Source organism: Palaemon carinicauda, chromosome 9 (genome assembly GCF_036898095.1).
Source record: "Palaemon carinicauda isolate YSFRI2023 chromosome 9, ASM3689809v2, whole genome shotgun sequence".
In the NCBI taxonomy this organism is placed as follows: domain Eukaryota; kingdom Metazoa; phylum Arthropoda; class Malacostraca; order Decapoda; family Palaemonidae; genus Palaemon; species Palaemon carinicauda.
In genome coordinates this window covers 161391729-161418780 of record NC_090733.1, presented here as the reverse complement: position 1 = coordinate 161418780, position 27052 = coordinate 161391729, and the positions used below count along the sequence as shown (strand labels likewise).

Below are 27052 nucleotides of genomic sequence, written 5' to 3'. Positions count from 1 at the left end.
ACCTTCGACCACGGCCTCAGAAGCGATCGCAGTAAAGTCAGTGACGATCTCTGTTGATCTCTTCGAGCGTTTGATGCGTATCTTCTCCAGACTCCCGACGCATCCTTCAGTTGTGCTCTCAGCACTGGGTCTGTTACTGCTGTGAACTGGAGAGAGCCCAGTACTCTTTCCTGTTGGCATCTTGAAATCTTGTTGAATTTCAGTAGTCTCTTGACAGAACCCGCAATCTCTCTCCTCTTCTTCGGTGGAATGGAGAGGCGGTAAGACTGAAAGTTCCAATGGATTCCCAACCATTGAAACTCTTGAGCTGGAGAGAGGCGAGACTTCTTGTAGTTAATCTTGAAGCCCAGATGGTCCAGGAACTGGATCACCTTCGTGGCTGCTTAGACGCTGCCCATACCAGCCTGTCGTCCAGGTATGCAGCTACCTGAATGCCTTCTAAGCGTAGCTGCTGTACGACTGTGTCCGCAAGTTTTGTGAATATCCTTGGGGCTATGTTTAGTCCGAAGGGCATGGCTGTGAAGACATAATTTGTCTTCTGTAGCTTGAATCCTAGGTAGGAGAGGGGACAGCTGACTGGAAGGTGCCAGTAAGCATCTGCCAGGTCTATTGAGACTGTGTACGCCCCTTTCGGTAACAGGGTCCTTATGTGTTGTAAGGTTAACATCCGGAACTTGTTCTCAATATCTAGAATGACTCTGAGTTTGTCCGAGTCCTTCTTGTGAACACAAAACAGCCTTCCCTGGAATTTGATGGACTTCGCTTTCCTTATGACCTTTTTGTTCAAGAGTTCTAAGGTATATTCTTCCACCCTAGTCCATTCTTGATTAGGCTGTGGGCCCAGGGATCGAAGGTCCAACGATCCCGAAAGTGGAAGTGTCTTCCTCCTACCTAGAGCATCTCATTGCTTAGATTATCCGGAGGGTTTGCTACCCTGACCACGTCCTCCTCTACCCCTTGAGGGGTTCCTTGAGGAACCTCCCCTAGATCCTCTACCTCTAGGGCAAAAGGTAGTGGTGTGCCTCTCAAAGCCTGGGTTAAGGGCTGGTGACTGGGCTTCTAAATGCTGAGGCACCATCTGGAATATGGTTTGCGGCTGGGCAACCATTTGGGGAACTGTGGTCATGGTAACAGTGGGATGCTGCGCAGGTCTATGAGACACTTGTGGCTTCTTCGTCTTCCTGTTCTTGGGTTGGGGACTAGTGTCCGAGGATGATTTCCTTTTGGAAGACATGCCCACTTTTGGAGAAGGTTCCTATTCTCCGTGGTGGCTTTAGCAACTACCTCTTGGACTGCTTCCTTTGGAAAGATGTCCTTGCCCCAGATACATGAAGTAATCAACTTCCTCGGTTCATGTTTGACCGTTGTATTGGCAAACACGTACTCTCTACCGGCCCTCCTGGCCTTCACGAAAACATACATGTCCTTCACTAGGGTAGCCATGTGCATCTTGGCTATGACCGTGTACATATCTGGGGTACAGTACTTGAAATGCCTGCACACATCTGCATGCAGTTCTGGAGAGACAGAGAGGCAGCTAGTCTCTCTTTTGTCTCCTGTTCTCTTCGCAGGAGAAAGTCCGACAAACTTCGGAAGGTTCTCGTTGAACTTCTGTCCTGCAATATCTGGATCTAGTTTCGAGATTGAGAAGGTTAGATGGACCTCGTTCCAGTCCTTCTCGCCCGTAGGCAGAGCTAGAGACAATGGTTTACATTCCTCAAGCGTAGGGCATGGTTTGCCCGGATCAACTGCTTTTAATACGCAGTGGAGAGCTTTAGCCGTGAAGGGAAAAGCTCTGGAGGAAGGAGCAAGGAAGGTAGGGTGGCTCTTGCTCAAAGCATAAACCTTCGAGTTCGTATAGCCTGCTTTCTTCAGGGTACTCGTCAAGAGAGCCTGTGCCTTGACATAATCGAAGACCATGACCTACTTAGGTTCCGTCTCTTCTTTAGATGCAGGTTCGTTCTTCAACCTGACGAAGTACTCCGGGTAAGCCGCAAAGTTCGGCCAGAATTGGAGATCGTCGAGGGGTATGGCCCCATCTTCTCCGAGACGTAGAGTTTCCCATTCATCATGGGCATGAACTCCGCATACCTCCAGGGGTTGATTTCGGAGCATTGGGGTAAGTCAGAGACTCTGGGCCACTTGTGGGAGCCGCTAAAAGCGGCTGCGCGGTGTGCTTCCCTGACTTCCCTTCTCATCTCTTGCTGTTCCTTGTGCATAGCTTCTATCATCATTTGGATCTGCGCCATGAACAGCGGGTCTGGTTGAGGGGTTGGGGCCGAAGAGGTTGACATAGTGTGACAGACAGTAGAGGGACTTCTATCTCTGTCGCTCCTGATCCTTCTTCCTCCTTGGGTGGCTGGGCCACCTCTTCTTCAGGGTCTTCTTGAAGGAGATCCTTTTCGGTGTCCGAGGACACTTCTGACATCCTTTCCTGATGGATGTCCATGCCTTCCAAAGCCTTGTTAATGTCAGCCTCTATCGTCAGTTGTACGAAGGGAGGCTTGACCTGTACCCGAGGCAAAACCGCGTCGCATGTTGCCTTAGGGAACAGAAGGCTTCTCATTGTTTCGTTTAGTAGGTAAGGTCCCGGAGAGTTCTTCTGGAACCCTCTTATCCACTTTCGAAGTGTTTCCCTCGTAGTATCCCTCGACTCCGCCGTCTTGGGATCACCGAAACCCTCGGACATCAAGGCCGAGCAGAAGGTGCAACCTATCGGGTCACAATACCTCAGGGTTTCAGTTGCAATGGAGCAGGGGGGCATGAGACTTGCATATCTTGTGGCCACAAAAGTCCCTACTTTTGTGGTTGCAGTACATAACCGCGCACTTCACCTTGGCCGCCTCCTGTAAGGAGAGAAAAGAGTGAAATGAGTATGGGGTAATTTATCATACTGATAAATATATTCCCTTGCATTAATAGTAATTCTTACTATTATAATTATAGCTTAGGACAGTAAGCTAGAAAGGAAATAGGACAGACACATATCTGTTCTACTGTTCAGGCAATTGCTATGATCTCCCTCAATATTAATATTTTAAAATTTCCTTATCAGGGAAATACAGGGTTGAATAGCTCTAGTACTTAGAGCTAGAGTCACTGTATACTAGCACTAACTCCCCCACAAGCGAAATATTAATACTGTAGGGTAAAAGTTTTTGTGTTCTGATGATCTAGGATACATCAGAATGTTGAGGGAATGCTTAACCTCAACATTTGCTTAGCGGTCTCAACAATGGCCTGTGAAAGGATACACAGAGTATGTTGGAAAATCATACTACTGTATGTTATATACTGTAGTTTTCTAACTGCTGTATTTGCTATACTGCAGGAATACTGGCTACTGTATAATCTTATACTGTAGTTCTGCTGGTATACTACCGGACTAGGCTAGTACCTGCAGCACTAGCCAGTAGAGAGAGAGAGAAAGAATGGAGAGAAGGACTACCGTATTATTATAGTTTAGTACAATAATTAGGGTTGTAGGGACTACTGTCTCTACGGCCTTCTTTCCAGAATGAAGATTCAAATGGAAGGGGAGAGAATGTAATAATTCTAGCTTCCATCCAACCACAATATCTCTTGCCGGCTGCACTGCCGGTTACAGGGTTTGTGGATGGCAGTCCAAGGAAGGACTGAAGAATACTCAAAGTTGTAATGGATTGTCCACCGGCAGCCGTCATGGCCGGCTCAACCTTTCCCGGAGCCTTGCTTCTGTTTGGGGGAAGGTCGAAGCGGCAATAAACCACCTTTGTAGGAGCCCGGCCGACATCGTAATCAGCCCGGAAAACGGGGAGATTGTAGCCGTCACTGAAGGACAGAAGGGGAAAGGGAACGGGTCTTAAATTTTGCATAAAAAGAAGGCGGCAGGTATGCCTCCTGCTTTCGGCTGCAAATCAAGGAAACATAGTTTCCTATGCCGGTGCCGTCTTGGGCGGCAGAGGAATAACGATTCCTTAGCCTAAGACATTGCCGTGTATAAGACATGTCTTCTAGTCCACAAGGGAGAAAGGTTGCGGCAACTGTACTACCACTTTCAGTTGTGGACTAGTGTTGCCGACAACAAGACTGAATACTCTGAGTTACTGTCGTATTTCAAAGCCGGAATACTCACCGGCAAAAAGGATGGACAGAAACACTATCTCAGTCAAGCCGGAATACACTACTACTACTCTATGGCAAGACAAAAGATAGGGTTGCCGCCTAATGGCGGCACTCAGAGGGAAGGAAGGGTTTAGCCTATTTCTCTAAAAGAGACGAGGATCGAATTATGATGGTAATTCTAGATGTTTTATCTCCAATTGAATTAATAAAACGATACGTAAGGATAAACTGTGATAACGTTACTAAAGTATACTAAAACGCGTTAGGCTAGCCTAACTCGAGTCAGGATCTCGGCTATGCTATATCACCGAGGCCCTAACGTATACTATCGAAACGTGTTTTATCAGAAGAAGAAATATTACATGTGTAAATCTTATCTTCACTAGTATAATTTTCCTAAATAGCTAGGATTTCATTATAGCTAAATACCGGGGACGTCGTACTACTAACTAAATAAAGCATTTATGGCGTACGACAGCGGTCCAAAATTCCCGCCTCCGGTGATGGCTCTGCTCCACTAAACACATCTAAATTATACTAATTTAACTGTGAGAAGGGAGCCAAAAATTATACGCAGGAAAGATTAAATACTCAACTTTCCAGAGGATGAAGATGCTGGAGATTGCATGGTAATAATCCTTATAATAGTAACAACACCGACAGCGAACGGGAGAAACACCGTGCTTAATTAGCTACTACAAAAGGAATAGTTCGCCGGGGTGGTACCGGGAGGGGATCCACCGGGTAACCTTGATAACGGCTCCCCTTCATTTTCGCCACTCTTCCCCCTCAAAGCGAAAACTCTATTCGGGGTGAAGATTGCTATGTGTCATATCAAGAAATATGTCCCCTGATATTATGCGATATCCGTAAGAGTTATATTAAGGATACTCGCGCCAGGAGTTAGAATTCTGGAGACCTGTGGTCAATTCTCTGGGATTATCACTGTAGCCAAATATCCCTTAGAAAGCTGCCTAAAGGAACCTTCCATCAGGACGACATGGCTGAGCCCAAAAATGGATTTATACAAAAATATATCTAGTTTCTTTGCCTCCGTGAATTAGAGTCTCTCAATTTTCATACAAGAATTGTATCATACTAGTATGGAGGTGCTGATGAAAAGCTAATCCCTATGCTCCATAATTGAACTTGAACTCCAACTTTCAGGAAAAATCTTATCACTTCCTCTTTGGTTGTTTTCCATTTCTTACTTCCTATCCATTTTTTTATCAGGTCTGTTGTGCATTTAGAAATAAGGTAACCCATCCAATAAGTTTATATGCATACAAGAACATCATAAAGCACACATGGTGCATTACTGTATAGTTTTTGCAACAGTAAAGTAAAAATCCTGAATGTCATCATTGGGATGTGAAACAACCCTTGAACAGATTTCTGCCTTAACACAATGCCTTTTACCACATCCAAGGTATCTCAAATTATTTCAATATGATCTCAAGAGGAAATATAACGAGTGTTGAATTCCATGATTGCACAATTTGGTATACCAGTGTTGAACCTATCCAGCTAACATTAATGATAAAGAAAAACTGATTACATATAGCCTATGCATTTATGTATCTAAATTTTACTATAAAACTAGGCTCAATACAGCAGTCAATTAATTCAAGGAAATTTGCAGATACAAACTTGTGTATAAAACCTAAGTCACCTCATATATTATCATCACTGATAAATTCGTGACAATTTAATTTAATTACAGCTCTCGGGATATCAATTCTTACCATAAATTTTGTAGTTCCTAGAGTTAACTTCCAATCTACAGATATGAGGCCACTACAGTATTCTTCTGGTTTTCCCGTATGTCAAACATACTTTTACAAGCGAATGCTCTAGGACCAGGACCATCACTCCTTGATACATCACTTGATTCTCTCGCACTAAAACATCATAAAAGGAAGAAAAGAATAAAATTAATACACAATCCAAAGCAATTACAAGTAACATACCAATGATACCAACCTTTTCGGTATTGTAATTATTCTTTAAGAATACCACCTCCCATGGTCAGGATAATCTGCTTTTACCTACTAAACCTGAGTTAAATTTCTAGCACTACAAGCTTTTTCTTTAATACACTTTACAGTAATAATTAATTACAGTAATAATTAATTACAGAAAGTTAGCTATTCAGTAATGTTCTAAAATGACAAATTTAGAAATAATTTTTAAATTTCCTAACTGATACAAATTTGAAGTTATTTATAGAAATTATCCTTTCAGCAAAGCTGAAACTAGCCATCAGACTTTTTAGCAAGGTGAAACTACCCTACCGCTGGTTAGTGGTAAGGGGTAGGAGGGGGAGCCCGACCAGCTCTCTCACACACACACTTGTCTATTCTGATCATTTTTTGATTGCAAGCAGGACTTGTATAATTCTAAAAGAGTTTTTCAGTCTGCCCCCAAGATGTTTGGGACAATACTTTTAAAAGATTCAGAGCCTCAGGGCATTTAGCTTTTAATGCCTTTAATTGAGGAACCCATGTAAGCCTACAATAAAATATCAATCCTAAAAAACTAGCTTTGCTTACACATGGGATCCGTTAACCTTTCATGTATATATCCGAGTCTGGATGTATTCCCTGAATACGACAGAAATGGACAACAGTAATTTTGCTTGTTTAAAACTTCAATCCATTCATATCAGCCCACTGAATAATTTTCACAATTGAGAATTTTAGTTTTCTCTCAATCATCAACATTCTAGATCCAGCAAATGATAGGGAGAGATCATCTACAAATAGTGTTGAGAGAATATCTTGAGGAATGACAGAGGATAGCCCATTAATTGCTAGTGCAAATAGGGTTACACTTAGCACACTACCCTGTGGAACTCCTTCTTCCTGATATTTTCTCTCCGATAGAGTTTCCCCCACTCTCACTTGAAAAAATCTATGTGAAATGAATGATTGAATGAACAACGATAGCTCTCTTTGTAATCCCAGATTATGAACGGTTTTAAGAATACCATATCTACATGCAGTATCATATGCTTTTTTAAGGTAAAAAAAAGACCGTCACATGGTGCAGTTTGGACGCAAAGGCTTCACAAATAGAGGACTCAAGTCTAATCAACACATCTGTTGTTGAATGCATTTTCCTAAATCCACACTGGATAGGTGATAAAATACACTTCTTCTCCAGGTACTACACCAGTCTTGCATTGGCCATCTTCTCCATGATCTTACATAAGCAACATGTCAATGCAATTGGTTGGTAGTTTGCTGCTAAAAACTTATCCTTCCCGGATTTAAAAAGGCTAAAATAATGGCTAGTTCCCAAACACTTGGATACCTATGATCATGCCAAATTCTGTTAATGATACTCAAAATAAATAACTTGGTATTAACAGGTACATGTTTGATCATTGCATATGGAATTCCATTGAGACCAGGGGCTGTATTGTTGTAATCAGCAAGTGTGGAATCAAATTCCCTTTCAGTAAAATGATATTTTATTTAAAATAAATTTTTGAATATACTTACCCGGTGAATATATAAATTGCTGCTGCTCAGCGGCTCGACAGAAAACACACTCAAAAACTCGCGAGCGATCGCTATGAAGGTTGCGGGTGTGCCTACCAGCGCCAACTATCGGCCAGATACCACTCCTGCATGTAAACAAACCCTTCAATTCTTCTCGTCCCGCTGCGTCTCTATTGGGGAGGAAGGGAGGGCCTTTAATTTATATATTCACCGGGTAAGTATATTCAAAAATTTATTTTATAATTAAAATATAATTTTTAAATATTTAACTTAGCCGGTGAATATATAATAGCTGATTCACACCCAAGGCGGTGGGTGGAGACCAGAGTTAATTAAGTTTACAGCGTATATGCTAAGAGTTTTTGACAGTTATCAATATAACAAAACCAAAATATATAGGTACCTGGTAAGGAAGTTGACTTAGACGATTACTCTGCCTTGTAAGTCTGTCTTCCTCACGAAGCCCAGCGATCCTCTTAGGATGCTGAAAGACTCCCAGGAGCTGAAGTATGAAGGGTTGCAACCCATACTAACAGGACCTCATCAAACCCCTAATCTGGGCGCTCTCAAGAAATGACTTTGACCACCCGCCAAATCAACCAGGATGCGAAAGGCTTCTTAGCCTTCCGTACAACCCATAAAAAACAATATTAAAAACATTTCAAGAGACAGATTAAAAAGGATATTGGAATTAGGGAAGTGTAGTGGTAGAACCCTCACCCACTACTGCACTCGCTGCAACGAATGGACCCAGTGTGTAGCAGTCCTCGTAAAGAGTCTGGACATCTTTCAAGTAAAATGACGTGAACACTGACTTGCTTCTCCAAAAAGTCGCGTCCATGATACTTTGCAGAGATCTATTTTGCTTGAAGGCCACGGAGGTTGCTATAGCTCTAATTTCGTGCGTCTTAACCTTAAGCAAAGATTGGTCTTCCTCATTCAAGTGGGAATGAGCTTCTCGTATTAAAAATCTGATAAAATATGACAAAGCATTCTTTGACATAGGTAAGGATGGTTTCTTAACCGAACACCATAACGCTTCAGATTTACCTCGTAATGGCTTAGTACGAGCTAAATAGAACTTAAGAGCTCTAACGGGACATAACACTCTTTCCAGTTCGTTGCCTACGATCTCTGATAAGCAAGGAATATCAAAAGATTTAGGCCAAGGACGAGAAGGCAGTTCATTTTTGGCCAGGAAACCAAGTTGAAGAGAACAAGTGGCTTTTTCTGTAGAAAAGCCGATGTTCTTACTGAAGGCATGAAGTTCACCGACTCTTTTAGCCGAGGCCAAGCACACCAGGAAAAGTGTCTTAACCCTTTCACCCCCAAAGGACGTACCGGTACGTTCTTGCAAAACACTGTTAATTACATATTTTTACCTTTTTTTGATAATTTTATGAGAAACTTCAGGCATTTTCCAAAAGAATGAGACCAACCTGACCTCTCTAGGACAAAAATTAAGCTTTTTAGAGCAATTTTAAAAAAAATTATATAGCAAAATGTGCTCGAAATTTAACCTTATGGTGGGGGTAAAAGGGTTAAGAGTGAGATCCTTCAGGGAGGCTGAAAGTAATGGCTCAAACCTGTCTGACATGAGGAACCTTAGGACCACGTCTAAGTTCCATCCGGGAGTAGCCAAACGACGTTCCTTAGAGGTTTCAAAAGACTTAAGGAGATCTTGTAGATCTTTATTGTTGGAAAGATCTAAGCCTCTATGCCGAAAGACCGAAGCCAACATGCTCCTGTAGCCCTTGATCGTGGTAGCTGAAAGGGAGCGAACTTTTCTCAGGTGTAAGAGAAAATCAGCGATTTGGGCTACAGAGGTACTGGACGAGGATACAGATGCTGACTTGCACCAGTCTCGGAAGACTTCCCACTTCGACTGGTATACTCTAATGGTAGAAGCTCTCCTCGCTCTTGCAATCGCACCGGCTGCCTCCTTCGAAAAGCCTCGAGCTCTAGAGAGTCTTTCGATAGTCTGAAGGCAGTCAGACGAAGAGCGGGGAGGCTTTGGTGTACATTCTTTACGTGGGGCTGACATAACAGATCTACTCTTAGAGGAAGACTCCTTGGAAAGTCTACCAGCCATCGAAGTACCTCGGTGAACAGTTCTCTCGCGGGCCAGAGGGGAGCAACTAACGTCAACCTTGTCCCTTCGTGAGAGGCGAACTTCTGCAGTACCTTGTTGACAATCTTGAATGGTGGGAATGCATATAGGTCCAGATGAGACCAATCTAGAAGAAATGCGTCTATGTGTATTGCTGCTGGGTCTGGGACTGGAGAGCAATAGATTGGAAGTCTCTTGGTCATCGAGGTTGCAAAGAGGTCTATGGTGGGTTGACCCCAAGTTGCCCAAAGACTCTTGCACACGTCCTTGTGGAGGGTCCATTCCGTAGGAATTACCTGACCCCTCCGACTGAGGCAGTCTGCTAAGACGTTCAAGTCGCCCTGGATAAACCTCGTTAACAGGGAGATGCCTCGATCTCTTGACCAAATGAGCAGGTCCCTTGCGATCTCGTACAGCGTCAGGGAGTGGGTGCCTCCTTGCTTGGAAATGTATGCCAAGGCTGTGGTATTGTCGGAGTTGATCTCTACCACTTTGTTTCGAAGGAGACTCTCGAAGTTCATCAAGGCCAGGTGGACTGCCAAAAGCTCCTTGCCGTTGATGTGCATGCTCCTCTGACTTGAGGTCCACAGACCTGAGCATTCCCGACCGTCCAGGGTCGCACCCCAACCCAAATCCGACGCGTCTGAGAATAGTACGTGGTTTGGGTTCTGAACTGCTAGGGAAAGTCCCTCTCTCAGACTGATATTGTCGTTCCACCAATTCAGGCATGCCTTTACTGGTTCGGAGATCGGGATTGAGACCGTCTCTAACGTCTTGTCCTTTTTCCAGTGAAAAGCTAGATGGAACTGGAGAGGTCGAAGGTGTAGCCTTCCTAGCGAGACAAACTGCTCCAGGGATGATAGAGTTCCTACTAGACTCATCCAATTCCTGACTGAGCATCGTTCTCTCTTCAACATCAGTTGGACTTTGAGCAGGGCTTGCTCTATTCGGGGGGCAGACGGAAAAGCCCGAAAAACTGGACTGCGAATCTCCATCCCTAAATACAGTATAGTTTGGGATGGAATCAGCTGGGACTTTTCTAGGTTGACCAAAAGTCCCAATTCCTTGGTCAGATCCAATGTCCAATGAAGATCCTGCAGACAGCGATGACTGGACGAGGCTCTGAGAAGCCAGTCGTCCAAGTACAGGGAGGCTCGGATTCCCGATAAATGGAGGAATTTTGCTACATTCCTCATAAGCCTCGTAAACACGAGAGGAGCAGGACTTAGGCCAAAGCACAGGGCCCGAAACTGGTATACCACATTGTTGAAAACAAACCTCAGAAAAGGTTGGGAATCTGGGTGTATGGGGATGTGGAAGTATGCGTCTCTTAGGTCGAGAGAGACCATCCAGTCTCCCTTTCTGACCGCTGCTAAGACTGATTTCGTGGTCTCCATGGTGAACTTTGTCTTCGTAACAAAGACGTTGAGTGCACTGACGTCTAGCACCGGTCTCCAACCTCCTGTCTTCTTCGGTACTAGGAAGAGACGGTTGTAAAACCCCGGTGATTGAAGGTTCGAGACTTTCACCACCGCTCCCTTCTCTAGCAAAAGAAACACTTCTAGGTTCAGGGCTTGTCTCTTTGACTCCTCTCGGTACCTGGGAGAGAGGTCGATGGGGGAAGTCGCTAGAGGAGGTTTGCGTACAAATGGAATTTTGTACCCCTCTCTGAGCAACCTCACAGATTGTTGGTCTGCGCCCCTCTTCTCCCAGGCTTGCCAGAAGTTCTTCAGTCTGGCTCCTACTGCTGTCTGAGGCTGCGGGCAGTCTGACTCTGCCACGTGAGGACTTGGCTCCTCTCTTCTTTCCTCTCTTTCCCTCGGCACGAGTACTTCCCCTGCTGGGAGCTCTGCCACGAAAGGGCGTAATAAATCTGGACGCCGGAGTGTCTATCCTAGGTCTTGCAGAAAAGGATGTCGAAGGAGTCCCTTTGCGAGCAGAGGACGCAACCAAGTCATGGGTGTCCTTCTGCACGAGTGAAGAAGCTATGTCCTTAACCAATTGTTGCGGGAACAAAAACTTTGATAAGGGAGCAAAGAGCAGTTCAGATCTCTGACAGGGAGTAACTCCTGCCGACAGAAAAGAGCAAAGGGACTCTCGCTTCTTTAGGACTCCCGACGTAAAAGAGGAGGAGAGCTCATTGGAACCATCGCGGATGGCTTTATCCATACAGGACATAATCAGTAAGGAGACATCTCTATCAGCCGATGAGATTTTCCTACTTAAGGCTCCCAAACACCAGTCAAGGAAGTTGAAAACTTCAAAGGCTCTGTAAATGCCTTTCAGCAGATGGTCAAGGTCCGAGGAGGACCAACTAATCTTCGAGCGTCTCATGGCTAGGCGGCGGGGAGAGTCTACAAGGCTTGAGAAGTCGCCCTGGGCAGAGGCAGGGACTCCCAAGCCGAGAACTTCTCCCGTGGCATACCAGACGCTCGATCTAGACGAGAGTTTAGACGGAGGGAAGGCAAAGGCCGTCTTCCCCAAACTCCTCTTGGTTTCCAACCAGTCGCCTAAAAGCCGTAAAGCTCTCTTGGAAGAGCGAGAGAGCACAAGTTTTGTAAAGGCTGGCATGTTAGCAGGTACGCCTAGAACAAACTCAGACGGCGGCGAACGAGGCGCAACAGCGACGAAGTGATCGGGAAACAACTCCTTAAAAATTAACATGACTTTCTTAAAGTCCATTGATGGAGGAACTGTTCTGGGTTCGTCTACATCCGAAGGATGATCATCATGCTGAGGGTCAGCAACGTCCTCATCTGAAGGATCCTCATCTGACAACTGCTGAGAAACAAGCAAAGGGGTTGGCAATGCTTGACACGCAGCGTCCACACGCACTGGTGCATTAGTAGCGGACCAGGACGCAACGTCATGTAACTGCTTAACAGTCTGTGAACTGTCAACAACAACAGGTGCGTGAGGACGCTCGGCGTCTACACGAGACTGTTTTGACTGCCTAGTCTGAGCAGTCAAAACAACTCTAGACTGCGGTGGTTGACGCTCAGCGTCAAAACAAGTCAACTCCGATGGTTGGCGAACGTCCTGAACGTCAACAGGAGCATTAGTAAGTGGCCTAACGTCCAAATGCGGCTGAAAATCAACACGAGACCGCATCGAGTGAGGCTCTACATATCGTGACTGACGTGACTTAGCTACGCCAACGTCAACAGGACGCACAAAGGTTCGTTTGGGCGGCTGAAGGCCAGGATCTCGATGAGATAAACGGCTAGGCTCAACGTGAACCTTATCGGCAGAATAGTCTTCCATAAGGGAGGCGAGCTTAGTCTGCATGTCCTGCAGTATAACCCATTTAGGGTCCACGGGAATGGGTGCGGTAAACGACGGGGTTAACGTCTGAGACGGCACAACCTTGCCTACACCAAGACTTTCTGAGCCTGTGTAACGTTGCTGCTTAGGCGGCGAGCAGTCATCCGATGACTGCAACGGGTCAGAACTGTCCCAATGACTACATCCAGGACGCTGGACCTGTCCTGAAGGGACCGACTTTCGCTTAAGGGGCCTAGAAACCTTGCTCCACGGTTTCTTATGCGAAAAGCCTTCGGAAGACGAGGAGAAAATGGGCTCTCTCGTCTTATGGTAGGGGCGATCTTGGTGAGATACGCCTGATACCATAGAGGGAACGTCTGTTCGCTGATCAAGGCCTCTCGAACCCATAAGTCGTACGACATTACTTCTCCCCTGGGCTTGGGAGCTTGCAAGAGGTCTCGGACTAGGTGAACGACAGGCACGAACAGACGAACCCTCGGTCGCAACACTGTTCACAACACTTTGCGCACTAATCACTTTCCCACTATTTTCCGCTGTGGCACTCTGACACTTAAGCTCTTTAACGTCAGCCATGAGTTGATTACGATCAGTTGCTAACGCTTCAACTCTTTCCCCTAAGGCATGAATAGCACGTAACATGTCTTGCATAGATGGTTCCTGAGTGCCAGAAGGGGGGTTAGGTACAACCACTACAGGGGAAGGATTAGGTTCAGGGGCATGTGGAGAGGAAAAATCTACTGACCTAGAGGAACTCCTCCTTACCCTATCTCTCTCTAGCCTACGTGCATACTTATCGTATTCGAGCCAATCAAATTCCGAAAGGCCCACGCATTCCTCACACCGATCTCCCAATTGACAGGTTTTACCCCGACAATTGGAACACACAGTATGTGGGTCGAGAGATGCCTTTGGAAGACGCCTATTACAGTCCCTAGCATTACACTTACAAAATCTAGGTACTTGTGAAGGGTCAGCCATTTTGAATTAGTCAAAGAAAGTCCAAAAAACAATCCAAGTCATCAACAATTAAATCTGTCCAATAAAGAGTTCAAGAGTTTAAGTTGAGGAAAAACACCTGCACTGCAAAAGCTCAAACCAAAATGAAGTACTTCACCAAATATGTTGAGAAAACTCCAGGTTATACAGCGAGTATTGATACGTCTTGTCGTCAAGGTCGACAGAGAAGAATTGAAGGGTTTGTTTACATGCAGGAGTGGTATCTGGCCGATAGTTGGCGCTGGTGGGCACACCCGCAACCTTCATAGCGATCGCTCGCGAGTTTTTGAGTGTGTTTTCTGTCGAGCCGCTGAGCAGCAGCAATTTATATATTCACCGGCTAAGTTAAATATTTAAAAAGGATTATTGTAGGCTTCCTTCTTTTCTGTTGCAAAATTTAGCATTTTACGTTCTTCACTGCCGTTATACTGGTAACCAACACTGATGGCGGGTTGGGGGTGAATTTGCCTGCTATTTTTTTTGCTTTCCTCCACACAAAAGATGGTGTGGTTCTATTGTTAATGGAGGAAACTAAAGACACCTAAGATTGGCGCCTAGCTTCTTTCATGGCGCGGCAGAACTTGCACTACATTTCTTGCATATAATTAAATTCTCCTCGGTACGGCATCTGCGCATTCCAATTAAGAACCTTCTTGTGGGAGGCAAGAGGCGGACCTCGTAGACAGATAAGGCATAAGCTACAGAAGCAGCGACTGACTTCGCACTTCAATGTCGGCTGAAAGCTGAAGAAAAAAATAGAAAGAATAAAAAATTCTTCCCTTGCAAGGGAAAAAACCAACCCGCGGGCAGGAGAGGTTACCCCCGAGAGGCGTAGGACTGAACGCTGTCAGAGAAGAGGTCTTCCTTTCGAAGAACTCGCAGGGAGCGAGTGACGTCAACATCTGAACGGAGGAGAAAAGAAGACTCCCCTGAGGCAGAGGCCGGGCCGGTGCACTTAGAGAAGTGGGGCAGGTCACCAACCTACGGTTGTTCAACGTTACAGGGGGAAAAGACTGAAGAGAAGGTTTCTCGGCCCTCGAAAAACGCTGCACACACTAACAATAAAAAATGAAATACAGTGAACCCTTGTTTATCGCGGTAGATAGGTTCCAGACCCGACCGCGATAGGTGAAAATCCACGAAGTAGTGACACCATATTTACCTATTTATTTAACATGTATATTCAGACTTTTAAAACCTTCCCTTGTACATAGTACTGTTAACAAACTACCCTTTAATGTACAGAACACTTAATGCATGTACTACAGTTCCCTAAACTAAAACAGGCACAAATATTAAAGGCGACTTTATATCATGCGTTTCCTAAACACGAAAAAAAACACGATAAAAAATGGCAACCAAAGTTTTGTTTACGTTTCTCTGATCATAATGAAGAAACAAACGCATTTTGTGTACACATCTGTGTATAGGTTAGTTTTTGAATCGATTATATTGATTATACAGTATGTTGATTTTGTTATTACCAATCTTTTACTTAATTTTTCTTAGGACTTCCAAATGAAATGTTTTTCTTTATGACGCCACCTGAAATGACGGCGTCATAAAGTACGCTCAGTAAACAACCACGCTCAGTAAACAAAGAAGGCATTTAACGCGTATGATGAAAGTGATAAATAATGATATTTATAGTAAAAGCTTTTAGAAAATATGTTATTACAAATATCATTTACCGTATCTATATAAAATCATACAGTACATACTGTACGTAGCAAAGCAGGAAAACAATTTACGAGAGAGAGAGAGAGAGAGAGAGAGAGAGAGAGAGAGAGAGAGAGAGAGAGAGAGAGAGAGAGAGAGAGAGAGAGATTGTTTTACGTACGTAAATGTAAATTTTAAACAAAAAAAATATGATAGGTTACAACATGTATACTCATCAGACTTTTAAAACCTTCCCTTTAACTTAATGCATATACGTAGTACTAAACTAAAACAGGCACAAATATTAAAATGTTAGAATATTAAGGTAAAAAATAAAGATTGTTACTGTACTCACCACGAAAGAAGTTCAAGAAAAACTTGAATGACGATGGCGATGAATTTGCTGCACAGTAGAAATGATGATGATGAAGCTGATGATGTCTTCTACTGTGCAGCCAATGATAGTATTTTACGTCTCTTCAGACGGAGGTGTCTTTTCCTGGGACACCTCTTCAACTTCTTCCTGGGACACTTCTTCAATTTCTTCCGAGGGCATAGTAGCAGGAGGAACTGGCTCTTTTTTGCGAGGCTGGAAGAACATTGTGATCGGAAGTTGCTGCCGCTGCTTCTTTTTTCGCTTTAAGAGCATCCTGTAGGGAGTCATGTCTACATCGATTTTGTTGCAGAATTGCATAGAACGAACCATATCCTCGTCCCACTCTTGCGACAATTCTCTCAACTCCTTCGCAAGGTTGCAGAGCTTGGCAAGCCGTTCTAATGTTAAGCCCGTTTCTTTGACAATTTCTTGGATCTCTTCCTGTGTTTCACTGTCTTCTTCACTGGCCGATTTCGTCAGGTCTTCGAGGTCTGCGGCCGCGTAACTTCTGCCTTCTTTCAACATATCGAGAAGTGTCACCTTCTCAGCAATCGTCATCATTTTTCGGTGGCGTTTAGGCTCACTACCAGCCTTAGTAGAAGCAGAACGCTTGGGAGGCATTGTACAGTAGGGTTTAACAGAAAGTTCAACAAAAAGTTCAACTTAAAACAGTCACGCACAGCACAGATTAAAGTCCACAATAACTTAACAACATCTACACAGCGATACGGCGGGAGACAAAGTGACCGCGAATACGTAGATGCTGCGGGTTGGAGATGCGGGCAAAACACCAATCACAGGCTAGATAACAAAACTTGAGTTCTGATTCGTCATCTATCAGCGCTTGAACCAATCACAACCCGTCTTATATTCTACGTAGGTTACCAATTCAAAGTACAAGGTACCCTACGTATACTGTACAATAATAATAATAATAATAATAATAATAAATAATGATAATAATAATAATAATAATAATAATAATAATAATTTTAATAACAACAACAACAACAATAATAATAATAACAATAATAATAATAATAAAGCTTTACGTACGCTATTTTAAGCTTGTTTTGTTGTAGGATATGTCTCTCTCTCTCTCTCTCTCTCTCTCTCTCTCTCTCTCTCGTACGCTTATTCGAGATGTGATTTTTGCAACAAAGAATATTACAGTATTGGATGCAGTACTACGTACGTATACATACAAAAGATTCAAGGAAAAGATGCACATCCATTACATTTGTAGTACAGTAGTAGCCATCAGCAGCCTTACACCATTCTAATATGGTATGACTGCATCTGATTTGCGTTTCATGTTCGATTTAATTTTACTACGTACTGTATACAGTACTGAATTATCGTATGATCACATTCTCTTTTCGTGTTTTATTTCTTTCTGTGCTGAATTATATGTCATATGTAATGCAATGAACAATCAGTAAGAGCATATATTACTAATTACAGTATTAATGGAATTACAGGTAACGAAATATCGTATTTGGGGTCTTCAGATATCGCGGTATTTTCGAAATTTCCGGAAAATCCGCGATATGTATATATATATGGGTTATGAAAAAAACCCGCGAAGTGGTGAATCCGCGATGGTCGAACCTGTATTTGAAAGTAATTTGCATTTTTTCTTACAATAAAAACCTGTAGCCATTTATAGGGGTATTACTTTCAGTGAAGCTGAAAGATGAGCCATTAGACTTTTAGCGAGGGTTAACCACCCACCCGCTAATTAGGGAGGGGCTGGGGGTCGTAGCTACACATCTCACTCCCACACCTGTGCTTGTTACTCACTTTACTTGGAGGTAGGACTTCAAGGGGGACTGGTGCTGGCCAATCTGCATAAATAGCTACAGATTGTATCGTAAGGAAAATTACAAATTACAATCATTTGTTCTGTAACTAAACAACAAACCAATGCTATTTATAGGGGTTGACACACCCATTAGGAGGGTGGAAGTCCTTGACACTCTGTCTTTTTGGTTTTGACCCAGGGATTCCCCTGTGTGTGTGTTAGCACATAGTAGGTGGAATCCCTACACCTCACTAAAACCTTGTTATGCATGGTCTGCATCCTACACAAGCAGTTAGTTTGTGATACTAGCAATGTGACTATCAAGGAAAGAGTTCTTCCGAAGTCACCAATAAATATCCAATACTCCCCTCGATAGGGTATGGGGTCGTAACAGTACAGTATTGACACAAGGGAAAAATGGTTTACCTGCAGCTGGTTAAGGCCAGCTTTGTAGAGGACACTGGATGCGGTTTCCCCAAGAGAGGAGAGGATGACGAAAAAGAAAGAGCCAGTCATTCTTAGTCATTCACTGACTAAAAATAGGTAATCAATGCCCTCAACCTCCTGCTAATTGTCCATCAAGAGGCTTGAGGTGCTAAACCAGTTGTGTAGCCACCACAGGGCTGATATAGAAAAATGATCGAGTCTCCTGTGGGTCACGTCTTTCAGAAAGTGGGTGGTGAAGGTCATCTGACACTTCTACATGCCCGAGGATAAGGCCTGCATCAAAGAGTAGTGTCATAAAAGCTAGGGCATATTCCTGCCCTAAAGTTATGAGCTTTCGGTCTCTTCTATGAGGAGAAGGATAAGGATTCAATGCTCGGGCCATAACCTTATGAATCCGAGACGAGAACATGCCCTCGGTGATCCTTCTCTTGACTGTCCCCGAGCTGACAAAGAGTGCTGACACTCAGGAGCGAGCTCTTGTAGTTTTCTTGAAGAAGGGCCTCCAGTTTCTCTTTGGCATTGTAACTGCTGATCTGGATCATTGGTCATGCTATAAAGTACTCTGAGACCGAAGGGTTTGGATTCTGGGATCTGAACTGCCAGAAACGTCAAGCATTACTTGGCCCATCATAGTGAATGAGAGATGTTAAGGGCGTCCCATGGGGTTCGCCGACTTTTTTGGCAGAAGACAACTTGAGCGGAAGACCTGTTATCAAGGTTAGGTAAACATCTGCTGCTTGAAGTCCTAGATCAAGGTCTTCTTTTTGACTAAGGGTCCGTAGGCTCAAAACTCTGTATGCGGAGGGGCAATGCCAAACTCTGCATGCGGAGGGGCAATTACAAAATGGAGGAAAGGTTAATTCCTTTTGGTCTGAAGGCGAGGCTCAAGAACTAGCGGTGGCCTTTCGTTGCCAAGACCAAGAGAAGCTTCCCTCCAAATTGTAACCAAGGAACACCCCTAATGCTGGCATAGTAGTATCGAGAGGAGGGATACTCCATCCATGATACCAACTTACAGTCCACTTACCCTGGATGGCCAAAGCTGAAGATCTAAACTGGTATCCAGACATTCTCTTTGCAACTCATTGCAGGACACTCCCCGAGAGAGGAGCTGAATAGTCTCAAGGCATGAAGTCACAGCCAAGATACTGCTTTGTGAAAGATGATCACATGTGGCTGTTAAGAGTCACTGAGAGGGTTCTCTCGGGATCTTCGTCGGTAGTTGCTTATGAGTCGACTGGGTTTGACGAGTCTTCTGGGCAAGATGAATCTTGCTGACAAGATGACTCTATTGGGGAAGATGAGCTTTTCTGGCTAGATGAGGCTGATGGCCTGTTCCCGAAGATCAAGGGCGGGGAATGGATGAATCCAATACCTGTAGGATCTTTCAGGATCTACGTCAGTAGGTGAGACGAGTCTTCTAGTGAGACAAGACTGCTGATGACGAGGCCTGCTCTGAAGGGCAATGGCAGAGAATGGACGAACCCAATTCCTGCAGACAGGATTCCCCGAAGGGGAGACCATTTAGGTGCAGGAAGTGTTTCCCGTGAACGGGAAAACACTAATCACTGCCATCATCGTAGGCAAATCTTCCCAAGGGAAGAAGATGCCTTTCTAGGAGATTAAGAGATGGTACCATTCGTGCATTGACCATCATCCTGAGGATGTGTGGTACCGTATGTGGCCTCCCCCCCCCCCCCTTTCTTTGATGATTCCATAGGAAATGTCAAATCCAGGAAAACTGAGGAGATTGACTCCCTATATGAGATTCTCATCTGGCAACCTCCTTATCAGGACAGTCTCTTACTCAGATATCGTAGAGAACCAGAGGAAAGGAAAATACCTGGTGTCAAAGGACCTGTGATCTGGCTGTTCATGAAGAGGTTGGATTCTACGGAGACTGATGCAGTCTTGTTGAACCTCCGAAAGTTTCTGCAGGCTGATGACCAAGTCAATAGATATCCATATGCAGTAAGGTCTCTCCTGAGATTACTCCAATCCTCAGATCGTGATAAACTTGAGGAGATGTCTCGGAGGAGTTTGAGACTGTTAGGATCAGCCTGTCGATCAAAGTCTTCAGAGATGAGGCCTAACCTGAAGGGGAAGGTTGACCTTAGGAAAAAAAACCTTGTGAAAACCCTTGGTGCTTAGCTAAATTGAAGCACCATTCCCTGAGATGACAGGCTGAAGACGGATGTCCAAAAAAAGGGGGGACTAGGAGTATTAGTTCTAGTAGTTGATCATGTACAGGAAACTATGGGGTAATTGCTTGATCGGAAGACCTTCTCCTCGCATGACAGGGTTTAAAAGTTGAATTCGTTTAACGAGGAGAGGCTAAAACTGGAGACTTCAGAGGTATCTTGACAAGCCGCATCTTCCCATGAGACTGGATGTTCCGATCACGATGAAAGAGAGACTGCTTCCCATCTCCTAAATGATGATGAAAGAGACAAGAGAGTATCTCTTGTAGCTTGGATGTGGACTCTTTGTCCTTGGCAAAAAACAATAGTAGAGTATTTAGAGCTCGTAGGAGGGGTTTTCCCATTACCGGAAAAACCTCACTCTAGGATAAGTAAGAAAGATATTTCTTTCGAAAAACTCCAGCCAAAGGGAGAGCTCTGGTTATGGAAGAGAGTCATTGTTCGAGTTCACAAACAAGATTGAGTCTCGTGAAGGGTTGGGCAAAAGTGTTTCTCCGGGGAGAGGATTTCACGGATGGAAGTTGAAGGTGCTCACACAAGGGTCCGAGGGCTTACAGACCGACGAAGACCGGGAGTACACAAGACCCCGACAACCACTGGTATTCTAGTAAGTCACCCATCCCTGGGATGACCCAAATTCTGGCAATAAAGTTGCTACAGCTGTCGGGTTAGACAGCACTGAATTCAATTCTCTAAAAAGGAGAGAATTGGGGGAGTGGTAACCCCATGGGGTTGTGCCTCCTAATGCAGGCGGAGGAAACGATTCAAGGGATTTGCCTCCACAACCACATCCAAGATCTGATTTGCTGCAGGAGACTGCCTAACTAGTGCAGTTCCTATCCAAGCAAAGTCAGCTCGCGAGGAAGTTCTATACTATACGTGAAAACAAGGGAGGTGGAAGTATACGAAGCAGCAACCTGGTCCTTGAGTCACCTGGCTCGAAAGCCCTTCTGTTTTAGGAACGAAGTGCAGGTGAAGAACGTGCGTTCATGAGGGATGAACGTACGTGAATGTGCCGGAATAATAAAGAAACCTGGTTACATGAATGCGGGTTCTTCCAATTTCGTAGGAGATGAAAACTTCGGGAACCAAAGAAACCTTGTTTGTAAGAAACGAAAACCCAAAGGACGAGGGACATTAAGCCACAAGGTTAGCCCTTGTGCATTATCCTAGTTGGCGATGGAGGGTGCTGGGTTAGGTTCCCAGAAGGAAAACTGCGTTAAACTACTTCAACTCTACGTGGGGGGGGGGGGGGGGGCAACCGAAGTAGTGAGAGCACAAGAGAGAAGTTGAGGAGATGATCTATGTCATCTAGATGAGAGTACTCTCTAAAGAGAGCAGCTCCTAAAACTTCTAAAGGGAGGGCTACCAAAGTAGCATAAACTCAAGAAAGTAGAGAGGTCTTTGAAGAGAGACTCTGGGGAAGCCCATGCTCCAATGAAGGGTCTCCAACAATACGGATCGTTCTAGAGGTTTACCTTGGAAGGCAAAGTATATAGGGTTAAACCCTAGATGTTGGAAGTGGCTGCTGATTCTAGAGCAAACAGCAAGCAAGCGAACGGCGATCTAGCGATGTGGAGAAATAGTCAGGAAAAATACAAATTATTTCTAGATTTAAATTTATTGTGATTAGTTAGGTTTAACTTAATGGATTATTATACTTCCAAAATTTTGTGTATAGTTTATTTGATCTCCAGTCCATCCCTAAAACATTTCTTTTTATTACCCAGCAGGGATTATAGGCTAGATAGATAAGTTGTCAATAGAAAAATTACTCAAAGCCGGTTTTGTTGTAAACACATCTTTCTGCTCGAACTTCTAGCTTTGAAGTCTCGCTTAGCTTAGCCCAAGGTTCACAACCAAACACTGATCAATTTCAGGTCGTCACATTCGAGGTTTCTTTCATTCCACAGCACAAATGGAATTTTGTTTATGGGCTTTGACATTGTTCTATTCTTGATGTAATTTGCGTGAAGAATGGCTTCCGTCCTGAATTTGTGAGGTACTCCAGACTCTATTATCATGCATCTTGCTATGGCCAGCAAACTCCGATTTAGGCGTTCAGACTTCCATTTTCCTGAGGAGAGAACGGGATTGTCAGCCGTCTCTCTTTTTATTCCCTTCTTTGTAAGAAAAACCGAGAATTCCTTGCTGACATACTCTCCCCCATCATCAGTGTGGAGGCATTGTAAAAGTCTGTTGTGTTTCCTCTCGGCCTTGGCCATGTATTCCTTGAATTTATTCACCGTCTCACTTTTCTTCTTCATTGCAGCAATTTCATTGTACCTTGAAAGGTCGTCCAAAACGATGGCAAAGTAGTGGCTTCCACGAGCATTCCAGGATGGTTCAGGAATCTGTCAAACATCATTATGTACTATTTCCAGTACTTCCCTACTTCTTGATTCACTTGCAGGCATTGGCTTATTTTTGGACTTACCTTCCATGCATGTTGTGCAGTATTCAAGTTTTCCTTTTGCTTCACAAACTTCGATTAAGGATAGTACATGTCCCAATCTTCTGTGCCACAAATTTATCGTTGCTCTATTTCATGCGATTTCTATATCTTCATTCTTCTTAAAATTTTTTTCATTTCCTTGCAAAATTTTCTTGACTTTGCTCTGATACATCTTCACTGCATTATTCCAGTATCCTTTCAGAAATGCTTTTACATCTTTCACTTGTTTGACACGTTTTTAGGAAACTAACTTAAAACCCTTTCCATCGAATTTTCTTTCAGACATCAGGTTTTGATCTAGATTTGGGGTATAGTATACTTCTAGTAATTTTAACTCATATCCACCATACTGGTCTTTCATTTTCATAATCACTTTTCCCCTGCCTAGAACTGAAGACTTTTTGCCATCGCCCCATTTTACATTGCCTGTGATGCTACTGGAAAAATCAACAAGTATGTCTTCATGAGGTGCCTTGTGATCACTAGCACCAGAAACCAAGTTCCTTATTAATTTGGAATCATCATCTTTCACTGATGACCTGTTCACAATAGCATTCACTTTTTCCGTCCTTTCACTTTCATTTTCAATTACGGTAACAATTGCCTTTGTACCTGTTCTGGTTTTGGCAACATTTCCTGATAGCTCCTCTTCTTCAGATTCAGTCTTTATCACTGTTATATTGTGCTTTTTTCCCCAATATTCTTTTCCTGCTTCTTTTATTTTGGCTGTTTTCCGTATTGTCTTCTTTGTCTCTTCTTTCTTCACTATCTCTTCTTTTTTTCAAATTTTGGACAGTATCTTGCTATATGTCCAGGCTGGCTACAAGCATAACAGAAAAATCTTTTGTCCTCTCTCTTACAGCCTCTCGCGCCTTCTTCTCTTTTATAACTTGTGCTTAAATTCTTGAATCTCTCCTGAAGTTCGTTTTATAAAATAAAAAGTTCTACTCGAAAAGCAGCAGCACTGACTTTACAGTTTTGATATTCAGATCTTCAAATTTTGAGAACTGGACATTAACCGAATTTGATATTTGGGAATATGTTTAAGACCTCTCAACACAAACACATCTACTATTCAGTCTCCAAATTGAGCTAATTTTTCCCTAAAGATGCATTTACATTCCTGGCCAATCTGATTACATACACTATATATTCCCTCATTGACATTTCTTCAGTTTTTCTACAACTACACATTTTTTCAAGCACATTAACAATTTGAAATGTATCCATATTTGTGTGTATATCGCTTTAAGTATCACATGCTTCTTTTGTTTTGGTGCATTCAATGATATTGTCCTGATCTAAATTATCCACTCGTTGTGTAATATAACAGTGCATCATTATTTCTTTGAAGTTGTATTTGCATACAGTCATCTTGATCATCGGTATATCCTGGATCTATACATTCCCACCACCTCTCGAGTGAGAGCGGCTTCATTTCTCTTGGACTAATGGAAATAATTTGATTCATTCAAAATTTCATGCCTTTTTCTTTCTCTGTTTTCACCCGCCATTTTGTGTACCTTGCTGTATCACAGCACCTTTGTAGTTCAGTCCTTTCACAGTATTGTACACAGTGTTGTTCTACTTCCAAAATTTTCCCCTCTTTTTACGAGATTTGTTTCACTGTTGGCACTCTAGGTGTATCCTGGGCCCATAACCTGTTAAAGTTTGATTTTTAGTTGTGTGTGATATTTCTCTTCCTTTAATTCATATTCTTTCTCAAACTTTCTATCTACCTTATTGAGTCGGATTAACAAAAACACCTTCACACTCATTATGTTTTAATATCCAACTGAGGTTACAAGGTACGGGTGACAGAACAACACTCTACAGTTTCGTCTCGCCATATGGGGTGTGGTTGTTTACATTATGGTAAGGGAACGACCGACGTTGGCATTCGCTGCTGTCAGGCGGTAAGGCTGAAATCAAATAATTACAAAGAATCAATACTGAGAATCACAATCATATTTTAACACTTACTAATTTCACGTATTCTCATAAATCTCACTAGGCCAGTTACAAAGATTTATACAATGCCAACACTCAGTACAACACAAATTTAAAATCACCTCTAACGTCTTTCGTATTGTTTCAACACACGATTTACGTTGGGGCACAGAATCACTATAGGTACTAGAGAGAGAGAAAGAATTTTGGCTCTTTCACAGGATGGCTGTTTCTCTTCTGCTGCTATGCAGACCTGGGACGCTTATATATGAACTTAGTAACTTCTAGAATATTCTATTAGATTATTCTAGTGACTTGGGGCTGAATTTTAGTGATGCCAGAGGTGTCAACTATCATGTATTGAAAAGGAGAATCAACCTTGCTACATGGCAACTCTCTCTCTCTCCTGCTTCGCCCACCCACCGTTCTCGGAAATAAAAAAAAAAAAGATAAAATCTAGCCCTGGGGTTTTCAAGAACCTTCCAAAACACATGGCAAATAAAAAATTGCTAATTTTCTCACATTGCACAATACCTCAAAGATGTAAAAAAACATTGACATTATCCCTTGTTCATATCTCGTACAGATTATATAGCACTCTTAAACAGATTACATGAGACTTTGTAACAAAAATACATGATATAAAAAGTTAATTCTTGAAAATAACGTAAATTTACATATACTGACTTGAATGAAGAGTGAAATTAATTATGAAAGTCTTACGTAATTCACATAACATGAGAGGAACTCGCCTCTTCCATCCACATATGAAATACATTAGTAAATTATTTACTCTACACTAGAATAAAGCCAACGTATCCCTGCGTGTCGTAAAAGGCGACTAAAAGGGCGGGACGAGGGGCTGGGAACCCGCCTCTCCTGTATTTACAATCCTGTGAGACATCATCAAAGAGGTGGAGCTGGGGGGAGAGTGACTGCTCCCCGCACTCTAGTTTTGGGGTGTTTGAATGTGCGTGGATGTAGTACGATAGAGTAAAAGATGTGAGATTGGAAGTATGTTTAGAAATAGAAAGATGGATATATTGGCCTTGTGTGAGACAAAGATGAAAGGGAAGGGTGAAGTGATGTTTGGTGAAATGTCTGGTAGTGTGTCTGGGATTGAAAGGGGAAGAGCAAGAGAGGGTGTGGCTTTATTGCTGAGTGAATGGATGACAGGTAAAGTAGTGGAATGGAAGGAGATATCATCTAGGTTAATGTGGGTAAGGGTTAGGTTGGGTAGAGAATGTTGGGCTTTTGTCAGTGCGTATGGGCCAGGTTGTGAGAAAAGTGAAGAAGACCGGAATAAATTCTGGAATGAATTAACTAGGTGTGTAGAAGGACTAGGTAAAAGGAATTATGTAGTTGTCATGGGTGACTTAAATGCTAGAGTGGGCTCTGGAGAGGTAGGTGTCATTGGGAAGTATGGCGTATCAGGTGAAAAAGAGAGTGGTGAGAGACTAGTAGATATGTGTGTTGAGCAAGAGATGGTGATAAGTTCTAGCTTTTCAAAAAGAAAGATAAAAACAAGTATACATGGGTTAGCGTGGCAAATGGAAGAGTGGTAGAAAGGGCGTTAACAGATTGTGTTGATAACTAAAAGAATGTTTGGAAGATTGAAAGACGTGCATGTGTTTAGGGGTATGGCTAACGGTATGTCTGATAATTTTTTGGTGGAAGGAAAATTAGTTGTAGCAAAAGAGTGGGGGAATAGAGTAGGTGGATGCAAAAGGGAGCTAGTGAGGGTTGAAGAGCTGGTAAAATCGGGGATAAAAAGTAAATATCAAGAAAGGTTGAAAATGGCATATGACGAAGTGAAAGTAACAAACTGGTAATTTAGGAGGAGGAGTGGAAGTTAGTAAAAGAAAATTTCGTTGGGAATGCAAGTGATGTGTGTGGCAAGAAGTTTGTTGGAGGCAGCTTGAGGAAGGGCAGTGAATGGAGGAGTGAAGGTAAAAGTGGAAGAGAAAAAGAGCTTTTGAAGAATGGCTGCGGAGTAAGTGTAGAGAAGTATGAAAAAGATAGAGAGAAAAATGTGGAAGTAAAGCACAAGGTAAGTGAGGAAAAGAGGGCGGCTGACCAGAGGTGGGGTGAGGGATTAGGTTGTTCATACGAAGAGAATAGGAAGTTTTGGAAAGAAGTGAAGGAGTAAGGAAGGCTGG

The 27052-nt window shown here is 43.2% G+C and overlaps 1 long non-coding RNA gene across 1 annotated transcript in view; it reads right to left on the bottom strand.

Annotated features, from left to right (window-relative positions):
* The window catches only part of LOC137647323 (uncharacterized), a 151762-nt gene that overhangs the window by 114138 nt on the left and 10572 nt on the right, over positions 1–27052 (bottom strand). Inside the window, exon 2 of the long non-coding RNA XR_011045582.1 lies at positions 5850–6005. This is a non-coding gene — a long non-coding RNA (uncharacterized lncRNA). The remainder of the gene's footprint in view (positions 1–5849; positions 6006–27052) is intronic.